A 10,478-nucleotide genomic window follows, 5' to 3' on the forward strand; every position below is an offset into this window, starting at 1 on the left:
TCAACCTTTGTTTTCTGATTGGAACAAGTAGGAGTCTGAGCATCTGTTTTGGACATGGATCAAGAGTGTATCTAGACTGTGATATAGAAATGTCTCCTTTTCTCACAGGGTTATCTGGGAACGGCTTAGAGTCTAGGAAGACTTTGAGATTGTTACCCTAGAATGAAATTTGGGCCATATGGAACTCAGAATGTGTTTAAGTGTTCCAGGCAAGGCAATAGCATGTACAAAGGCCCTGAGGCAAGGAAGTAGGTGGCCTGTTTGGGAACTAGGAGACAATTTAGTTTAATGTAATTGCAATGAAAATGGAATAGGAGTGGACAGATTAGAAAAAAATGCTTACGTGGTAGGAAAAGCAAGGCTTGCTGATGGATTTGAAAGGCGTTAAAGAAAAAGGACATATTTAAGCTTCCCAGGTTGGTGAACGTATTCCCAAAGTGGAAAGACTAGGAGAGGATGAGGGTATTTGCGAGGGGTGGGGGGTGGGGATGGGGATGGGAAGGACAGAAAAAGATAAAAAATTTTACGAACTGGGTCAAATGTTGCTGAGACACTGGGTAAATTGAGGACAGAAAAGTGTCTGTCTGACTTGGAACCTTGGAGCTAGCTGAAGACTTGGACTAGAGCAGTTTTGGTGGAGCAGCGAGGATAGAAACCCTGTTGGCGTGGGTTAAGGAGTGAAGGGAGGTAAGTAAACTATGAAAGGCATAATGGAAATCAGGCAGTATTTAGATATGGGGCAGGGTTAGAAGAACTGTCTTGATTTTATATTTGCTTTTTTAAAAACAATAGCAGCCTCTAGATGATGTAAACTCTCAATATGGTGCAGTTGAATGAGCAAGAGGGGATGGGATGGAAAAGTGTGTGTGAACAGGTGATGACAGATTTTAATTTTTTTATAGGCGGGGATAAGGAGAAAAGATGGAACAGGCACACAAAGACTCCTAAATTTGGTACTGGGAAGATGAAGAGCTTGCTGTGTGTCAACTTTTGTTTTCACAACAAAGGCAAGGTCATTAGCAGAGAGTAAAGGAGATGGAAAGAGGAAAGAGAGGACATATGAACTGGTCCTCTTGGAGAGGGAGAAATAAGCACTGTAAAGGAGGGAGCAGGGTTGCTGCATAAAACAGAGTGCCTATGAAGAGTATGTATTGGGTCGTTTTCTCCACCGTCGTTTAAATGCTTGGGTTCAAGCACCTGGAGACGGTAGTGTCATCACGTTGAAGTTTTGCTGGACAAATCCCACAGGAGAGGTGTTGAAGGGGTTTACAAGGGAGTGATGGTCCAGGTGAGCCACAGAATCTAAGCTGGGCCAGAATGGGAACGGGCCCAGGAAGGGATGGTGGAGAATGAGGAAGTGGTAGAAGGCCAATGGAAGAGAGGTTATGAAGAGGGAATAACTGCATCCTTTAGGGAACCCTGCGTCAGCATCACCTGTGAGCTTGTCAGAAATGCAGATATCAGGCCCCACTTCAGGTCTTCTGAATCCAAATCTGCATTTTAACGAGATCCTTCTGATTCAGATGCACATTAAAGACTGAGAAGTACAGATCTAAATTGTCCTATGGAAGACGCATGGTGCTATTCTGGGCACGATGAGAAAGTAATGAACCCCAAAATGTCCCTTTCAAAGAAGATCTTGACTGAGCAAATTTCTTTTCTTTTTTTTTTTTTTGCTCCAGTTTTTATCTTATTTTATTTTAATTTTAGTATGCAGAATTTCAAACATAGTTAAAACTTAGCGAAATCCAGTATACCATCATTAGCTTCAATAATTTTCAACTCATGGCCAATCTTGTTTTCTTTATACCATCCCTCCCACCCAGGATTGTTTTGAATTGAATCTTAAGACTGATATAATTTCATCTATAAATATTTCATTGTCGACCTATAAAAGACAAGGACTTCCTTTTTATTTATTTGTTTGTAAGTTTTTATTTGTTTATTTTGACAGAGACAGTGAGTGGGAAAGGGGAAGAGGGAGGGGAAGAAGCAGAGAGAGAGAGCTCTACATGGGGCTCAAACTCACCAACCGTGAGATCATGACCTGAGCCGAAACCAAGAGTCAGACGCTTAACCAACTGAACCACCCAGGCACTCCAAGGAATCCCTTTTTAAACACAACCACTGTTCCATCAACACATCCCAATAAAATTGCAAATAAATCCTTATTATCGTCTGACCAGTTAATGCTCACACATTTGCAATTGCCATGTTATTTAATTTGCAGTATTTTCTTCCATGAGTATCCAAATATCCACACATGGAAGTTGATGAATATGTCTGTTAAGGCTTCTGTAAGTTACAGGTTCCTTCTTCATTTCTTTTTTTCCCCTTGAAATTTTGTACTGAAGAAACAAGATGATTTGCCCTCTAGATTTTTCCAAAGTCTAGACGTTGCTGATTGTTTACTCATGGTATCATTTAATGTGTTCTGCTATGCTCTATATTCTCTGTAAACTGGTAATTAGATCTAAAGGGAATTGCTTTAGAAAAAGACCTTTGTGGTGAAATATATCACACATAAAGCATGTATGAAATACAGATGTAGAGCTTAAAGAATAATACCCTTGTGAAAACCACCTCCCACCGTAGAAACCTTCCAAAAACATCCCTCTTCATCTTCCCTAGAGGTAACCTTTATCTTGACTTCTGTAATATGTATGTGTGTATCCCTAAGCAATATATTACTAAGTTTCTCCAACTTTGTGAGTTGTATGTAAATGTAATCACACTGCAGACATTTTTCTGTGGCATATGTATTTTGCCTGATATTTTTGAGATTCATTTCTGTTTATGTTTGTAGCTACGGTTCATTCAGTTTCACTGGCATATAGTAATCAACCATGTGAATGTTTTACAAATTATTTATCCATTCTACTCTCTCTTTTTTTTAATGTCTATTTTATTTTTAAGGGGGGGGGGCACATATGCACATAAGCGGGGAAGGGACAGAGAGAAAGGGAGAGAGAAGACCTGAAGATCTGTGCTGTCAGCACAGAGCCTGATGTGGGGCTCGAACTCACAAACTGTGACATCTCGTGACCTAAGCCAAAGTCTGATGCTTAACCAACTGAGTCACCCAGATGCCCCTATGCATTCTATTCTTGATGGTTCCCCCCCACCCCGACACACACACCCAGCTGGGGCTATTATGAATAACACTGTTGTGAACATCGTCACACACGTCCTGTGTACTTGTACAAGAATTTCCCTAGGCATATACCTAGAATTGAAAATGCTGGATCATATAGTATGCCTCAGTTCAACTTAAAACGTCCAAACTGTTTTCTGCAAGCTGATTTTGTTACTTTGCAATCCTTACACCTTCTAATTTCTTTTTGTTGCCTCATTGTACCAGCTAAATCCTCTAATACAATATACTAGAAACGGTGAAAGCAATTCTCCTTGTCTCATTTTGATCTCAAAGGGAAAGCATTCAATATTACACAGTTAGGGAACATGTTTGCTGAAGGGCTTTTTTAGAGTTTTGTGGGGGTTTTTTAATCAGATTAAGAAAATTCCTATTTCTCCTTTGCTCCGTTTTGTTCAGCCATTAATGGGTTTTGAACTTTATCAAATATTTTTTCCTGTGTCTTTTGAGACAATAAAATTATTTTTCTACTTTATTCTTTTACTGTAGAGAATTATAATTTCTTTTTTTCCAGCTTTATCAACATATTATTAACATATAACCTGTGTAAGTGTAAGGTGTAAAATGTAATGATTTGATACACATATATATTGTGACATGATTACCACAATAAAGTTAGTTAACATCTCCATTTTCTCTCATAATTTTTTTTGTGTTTGTGGTGATAACATTTAAGATCTACTCTCTTAGCAATTTTCAATAATATAATATTTTTTTAAGTTTATTTATTTATTTTGAGAGAGGGCACGTGCATGCACATGAGCAGGGAAGGGGGGAGAGAGAGAGAATCAGAGCTGATGGCACAGAGCCCAACATGGGGCTTGATCTCACGAACCATGAGATCATGACTTGAGCCGAAATCAAGAGTCAGAGGCTTAACCCACAGAACCACCCAGGTGCCCCTATAGTATTGTTAATTATAGTCATCATGCTGTACATTAATTAGATTCCCAGAACATATAGCTTGAAGTTTGTACTCTTTGACCAACATCTCCCTCATTTTCCCCGCCCCCCTCCCAGCCCCTGGCAACCACCATTTTACTCTCTGTTTTGAGTAATTCAGATTTTTTTTGGTTCCACATGTAAATGAGAATATACCATTATTGTCTTTCTCTGTCTGACTTATTTCACTTAACGTAATGCCCTCAGGGTCCATCCATGTTGTTACAAAACACAGGATTTCCTTCTTTTTTATAGTTTAGTAATATCCCTGTGTGTGTGTGTGTGTGTATCACAGTTTATTCAACTATCCATCAGTGAACACCTACGTTGTTTCCATGTCTTAGCTCCTGTGCATAATGCTGCAGTGAACATGAGAGAGCAATATCTCTCCAATATTGATTATATTTCCAGCAAACATATACCCAGAAATAGGATTACTGGGTCATCTGGTCGTTGTATTTTTAATTTTTTGAGGAATCCCCATACTGTTTCCCATAGTGGCTGCACCAATTTACATTCCCACCAGCAGTGCACAAGGGTCCCCTTTTTTCTACCCTCTCCAACACTTGTTCTTGCCTTATTGATAATAGCCATATAACAGGTATACTGTGATATCTCATTGTGGTATTGGTTTACATTCCCTTGATGATTAATGATGTTGAGCATCTTTTCATGTACCTGTTATGTCATCTTTGGGAAAATGTCTACTCAAATTCCTTAATCAGATTTTTTTGTTTTAAAAAAATGTTTATTTTAGGGGTGCCCAGGTGGCTCAGTCAGTTAAGCGTCTGACTTCGGCTCAGGTCGTGATCTCACAGTTTGTAGGTTCGAGTCCCACGTCGGGCCCTGTGCCGACAGCTTGGAGCCTGGAGCCTGCTTTGGAATCTGTGTCTCCCACTCTCCCTCTCCCACTCATGCTCTGTCTCCCTCTTTCTCTCAAAAATAAATAAACATTAAAAAAAAAAAAAAAGAGTTGGCCGCTTGATCCACTAAGCCACCCAGGTGCCCTCAGGTTTTTTTTCTATTAAGTTGTGTGAATTCCTCATATATTTGGGATATTAACTCCTAACAGATAGATGATTTGCAAATATTTTCTCCCATTCTATAGGTTGTCTTTTCATTTTGCTAAGTGTTGTTTTTTCTATGCAGAGGCTTTTTAGTTTGATGCAGTTCCACTGGTTGATTTTTGCTTTTGTTACTTGTACTTTGTTGTAATATCCTGAAAATTGTTGCTAAGACTAATGTCAAGGAACATTTGCCCTGTATTTCCCTTTAGTACATTTTACAGTTTTGGGCCCTCCATTTAAGTCTTTAATCCATTCTCCTAAAACTTTTGTGAGCGGTGTAACACAGGGTCCAATTTCATTCTTCTGCATGTAAATATCCAGTTTTCTGAGCACCATTTAATGAAGAGACTATCCTTTCTTGGTTCCCTTCTCATGCATTAGTTGCCTGTATGTGTGTGGGTTTACTCCTGGGCTCTCCATGCTGTTGCACTGGTTTATGTGTGTTTTTATGCCAGTACCAAACCATTTTGATTATTCCAGCTTTGTTCTTCTTTCTCAGGATTGCTTTAGCTATCCAGGGTCTTTTGTGGTTCTGTGTATATTTTAGGATTGTTTTTTCTATTTCTGTGGAAAACACCACTGAAATTTTGATAGGGATTGCATTGAATCTACAGATGGGTAGTATGGACATTTTGATCACATTAATTCCTTCAATCTTTGTACATGGGAGGTATTTCATTTCTTTGTGTACTCTTCAGTTTTTTTCATCAGTGTCTTGCAATTTGCATTGAATAGATGTTTCATCTCCTTGTTTAAATTTATTCCTAAGTATTTTATTATTTTTGATGCCATTTAACACGGGATTTTTTTTCAGATAGTTTGTTGTTACCATACAGAAATGCAACCGATTTTTGGAAGTTGGTTTTGTATTCTACCACCTCGCAGAATTCATTCAGTTCTAATTGTGTGTGTGTGTGTGTGTGTGTGTGTGTGTGGAGTCTTTAGGATTTTCTGTGTATAAGATCATAACATCTGCAAAGACAGTTTTACTTCTTTCTCTCTGATTTGGTTTGGATGCCTTTAAAAAAAATTTTTTTTTAACGTTTATTTTTGAGACAGAGAGAGACAGAGCATGAACGGGGGAGGGGCAGAGAGAGAGGGAGACACAGAATCAGAAGCAGACTCCAGGCTGAGCCATCAGCCCAGAGCCTGACACGGGGCTCAAACTCAGGGACCGCGAGATCATGACCTGAGCCGAAGTTGGACGCTCAACCGACCAAGCCCCCCAGGCGCCCCATGGTTTGAATGCCTTTTATTTCTTTTTCTTGCCTAACTGCTCTGGCCAGGACTCCCAGTACTATGTTGAATAGGAGTGGTGAACATGGGAATCTTTCTTTTGTTCCTAGTCTTAGTGAGAAATCAGCCTTTCATTGTTGAATGTGGTGTGGGTTTGTCAGTCATATAAGGCCTTTATTATGTTGAGGTATGTTCCTTCTACACCCAGTTGGTTGAGAGTTTTTATCAGGAAAGGATGTTGAGTTTTGTCAAATATTTTTTCTCCCTCTATTGAAGTGATTATATGATTTTTATCTTCCATTTTATTGAAGTGGTATATCATATTTATTGGTTTGCAACCCAGGGATAAGCCTCATGAGTATGTTGATCATGTTGTATGACCATTTTAATATGCTGTTAAATTCATGTTGCTAGTATTTTGGTGAGAGTATTTGTGTCTATATTCATTAGGAATATTAGCCTGTAGTTTCCTTTTCTTGTGGTATCCTTATCTGTCTTTCATATCAGAGTAATGCTGGACTCACAAAAAGAGTTTGAGAGTATTCCCTCCTCTTCAATTTTTGGGAAGAGTTTGAAAAGGATTGATGTTAATTACTCTTTAAATATTTGTTAGAATTCACCAGGGAAGCCATCTGGTCCTGGGCTTTTTTTCTCTGTTGGGAGATTTTAAATTATCAGTTCAATCTCCTTACTTGTTTTTAGTCTGTTCCTATTTTCTCTTTCTTCATGATTCAGTCTTGACTGGTTGTATGTTTCTAGGAATTTATCCTTTTTTTCTAGATCATCCAATTTGTTGATGTATAATTGTTCATAGCAGTCTCTTATGATCATCTGTATTACTGTGGTGTCAGCTGTAATGTCTCCTCTTTCATTTATTTTTTTTCCTTTTTATTTTTTAGAGAGAGAGTGCGAGCACAAGTTGGGGAGAGGGGCAGAGGGAGAGAGAGACAGACAGAGACAGAGAGAGAGAAGGAGAATCTTAAGCTGGCTGCATGCCCTGCATGGGGCCCAATATGGGGCTCGATCCCATGACCCTGGGATCATGACCTGAACCAAAATCAAGAGTTGGACGCTCAACTGACTGAGCCAGCCAGGTGCCCCCGTCTCCTCTTTCAGTTCTGATTTTAGTTATTTGGGTCCTCTCTTTTTCTTTGTCTGAATGAAAGTTTGTCAGTTTTGTTGATCTTTCCAAAAAACTAGCTGTTAACTTGGTTGATCTTTCCTATTGTTTTTCTGGTCTCCGTTTCATTTATTTCTGCTCTGATCTTTGTTATTTCCTTCTTTCTGCTAACCTTGGGCTTAGTGTGTTCTTCTTTTTCTAGTTCCTTAGGGGTAAAGTTATGTTTTTTATTTGTGATTTTTCTTTGTTGTTGTTGTTTAGGTTTCTGTCATTTTAATCAGGGTTGCTATGAAAAACAATACCTCAGCTAACCACTTTGTCCTCGTCTTCTACCTAACTCCCATTTCCCTTCATGTATCTATAGCACAGGAACCCAAAGACCCCCCCGTCCCCTTCATCCTCCTTATTCCTATTAGGGACAGATATGTCACTAAGTGGATTCAGCCTCTTCCATACAGCATGAAACAGGATAAGTAAAAAATATCTTTATGAAGAGTTTTGTTATGCTGTTATCTTAGGGTGGAGCCAGAGGCAGAGTTGAGGGCTGGGGTGAAGTTTGGGCATCTTTTAGAGATCAGAGTTTTTCTCAGGGGCACAGGACCTGAGTTTGCTCAGAAAAGGGACTATGTCTAAGAGGACAGGGACTAGGCTGGGCTAGGCTGAAAGTTCTTTTCAAGAGTATTGTGAGAATAGAGACACTTTAAAACCCATTGTCCTTCCTCTTCCCGTACCTTCCCCAACTTCCAGGTAGAAGAGGAGGGGTCTCCTGAGCAGGGAATAATCACAGTTCTCTCAAGGTTTCATCTGTGATTGCTGGGATGGGCAGTGAGTATGACTTATCCCCTGGTGCTGCCCGACCAGCTCAGGATTTTCTGTCCCTGCTGGTGAGCACCGAGACCTGAGGGATGTCAGATAGTGATACGGTTTCCTTGACTGCATCGTTCCCATCCACCACTACAAAGAGGTGAATCTCTGCATCCACCAGCCTGTTGATGATGGTCTCCGGAGTCTCATGCAGGTAGCACTTGAAGACACATCTGAAGTAATGTGATCAGCATTGTAGGGCTTTGGTCACTGACACATCCAGGTTACTCTAAGTTTGTTCTGCTGCTACACTGATAACATAAAACTTGGGTAGAAGTTCACCACATGCTCTTTCTCATCCACCAGTGGCAGGGCTGAGAATCCGCATTGTACAAAATGCCCAGAGGCATGTAGACAGGGGTGGTGGTGTGGGCCATAGCAGCGTTGGCCTAAGTGCTAACTTGAAGTTCTTTCCAGAGAGTTAGACACGAACTCTGGCTTGGGGAATTCATCAGCAAACAATTTGAGACACTTGAGAACGTGCTTATAGGTGAATATGTACAAGGTGTTGCCTGATTCTGAGTCAATAACTGGCAGCCTGCGGATCTTATTTTGAATTAATGAAGAGACAGCATCAAATAAGCTGGCATTAGAAGCAATGCGGACAAGGGATTCGAGGAGTCCCGTACGTACACCTCCCTCCAAGTTTCTATTTTGTGCTCTTTCAGCTCATAGATCTATACCAATACTGATTGTTAATAGTGGTGTAAGATATTTAAAAAAAAATTTTTTTAGTGTTTATTTTGAAAGAAAGAGTATGAGTGGAGGAGGAGTAGAGAGAGGGGGGAACGGAGGATCAGAAGTGGGCTCCGTGCTGACAGCGAGGAACCCGATGCGGGGCTTGAACTCACGAACCGCGAGATCATGCCATGAGCTGAAGTCAGAGGCTCAACTAACTGAGCTCCATAGGCGCCCCCTAGTGGTGCAAGATACTGGTGAAATCGGTGATGGCCCGCATGCCCACAAAACTTTTCTTCTTACTATCCCACAAAGGAGCAGCTCGTATACCATTAGTTGCCAAAGGGGTCGGGTGGGAGGTGGAAGCTTTCTTCACCTACAGGGAAGTATCAAATATAAACAAATTGAAGCTTGTGGGAATCAGGTCATAGCCATGATGAGACTTCATAAAAGAAGTGTACATGGTAGAGTTAGATTCTGCAGACCCTTGAGTGTGTTCATTTTCCAGAGCTGGAAACTATCCCAAGAAATGACCATGTCCTTTGCAAGAGACACTGGCTGGGTTCATTTGCTTTAGGAAGCTTTCTCTCTTTTTTTTTCCTTTTTTTTTTTTTTTTTAACATAAGCGTTTCTTTTCTTTTCTATGTTTTTTATTTTTGAGAGAGAGGGAGAGAGCATGAGCAGGGAAGGGGCAGAGAGAGAGGGAGACATAGAGTCTGAAACAGGCTCCAGGCTCTGAGCCGTCAGCACAGAGCCCGACTCGGGGCTTGAACTCACTTACTAACTAGGAGATCATGACCTGACCCGAAGTTGGACACTTAACGATTGAACCACTCAGGGGCCCCACTCTCTTTTTTGTTAATGAAGGCATTTATTGCTTTAAACTTCCCTCTCAGAACTGCCTTTGCTGCATCGCATAAGTTTTGGTGTGTTATGTTTCAGTTTTCCTTTGTATCAAGGTTATTTTTTGATTTCCCTTTTGACTTTGACCCAGTGGCTGTTCAAGAGTATGTTAATTTCCACACATTTGTGAGTTTTCCAGTTTTCTTCTTGTAGTTGATTTTTAGTTTCATATCATTGTGGTCAGAGAAGATATTTGATATATCAGTCATCTTACATTTGCTAAGAATTGTTCTGCAACCTAACATATGATCTATCCTAGTGTGCTTCAGAAAAATATGTATTCTGCTGTTGGGTGGAATGTTCTGCCTATATTTGGTCTAAGGTATAGTTCGAGTCCAATGTTTGCTTATTGATTTTCTGTCTGCATAATCTATGCATTGTTGGAAGTGAGCTCAGAAGCCCTCTGTTATTATTGTAGTGTTATTTCTCCCTTTAGATCTATTAGTATTTGCTTAATATATTTAGGTGCTCTGATAGTGGGTGCATATATATTTATAGTTATTATATTCTCTTG

General features: G+C 40.0%; 1 pseudogene; it reads right to left on the bottom strand.

Moving 5' to 3' along the window:
- Positions 1-8,381: 8,381 nt before the first annotated feature.
- Positions 8,382-9,572, bottom strand: LOC125928641 (5'-AMP-activated protein kinase subunit gamma-1-like; annotated as a pseudogene).
- Between the last annotated feature and the right edge of the window lie 906 nt (positions 9,573-10,478).

Source organism: Panthera uncia, chromosome E3, assembly GCF_023721935.1.
Source record: "Panthera uncia isolate 11264 chromosome E3, Puncia_PCG_1.0, whole genome shotgun sequence".
NCBI classification, from domain to species: domain Eukaryota; kingdom Metazoa; phylum Chordata; class Mammalia; order Carnivora; family Felidae; genus Panthera; species Panthera uncia.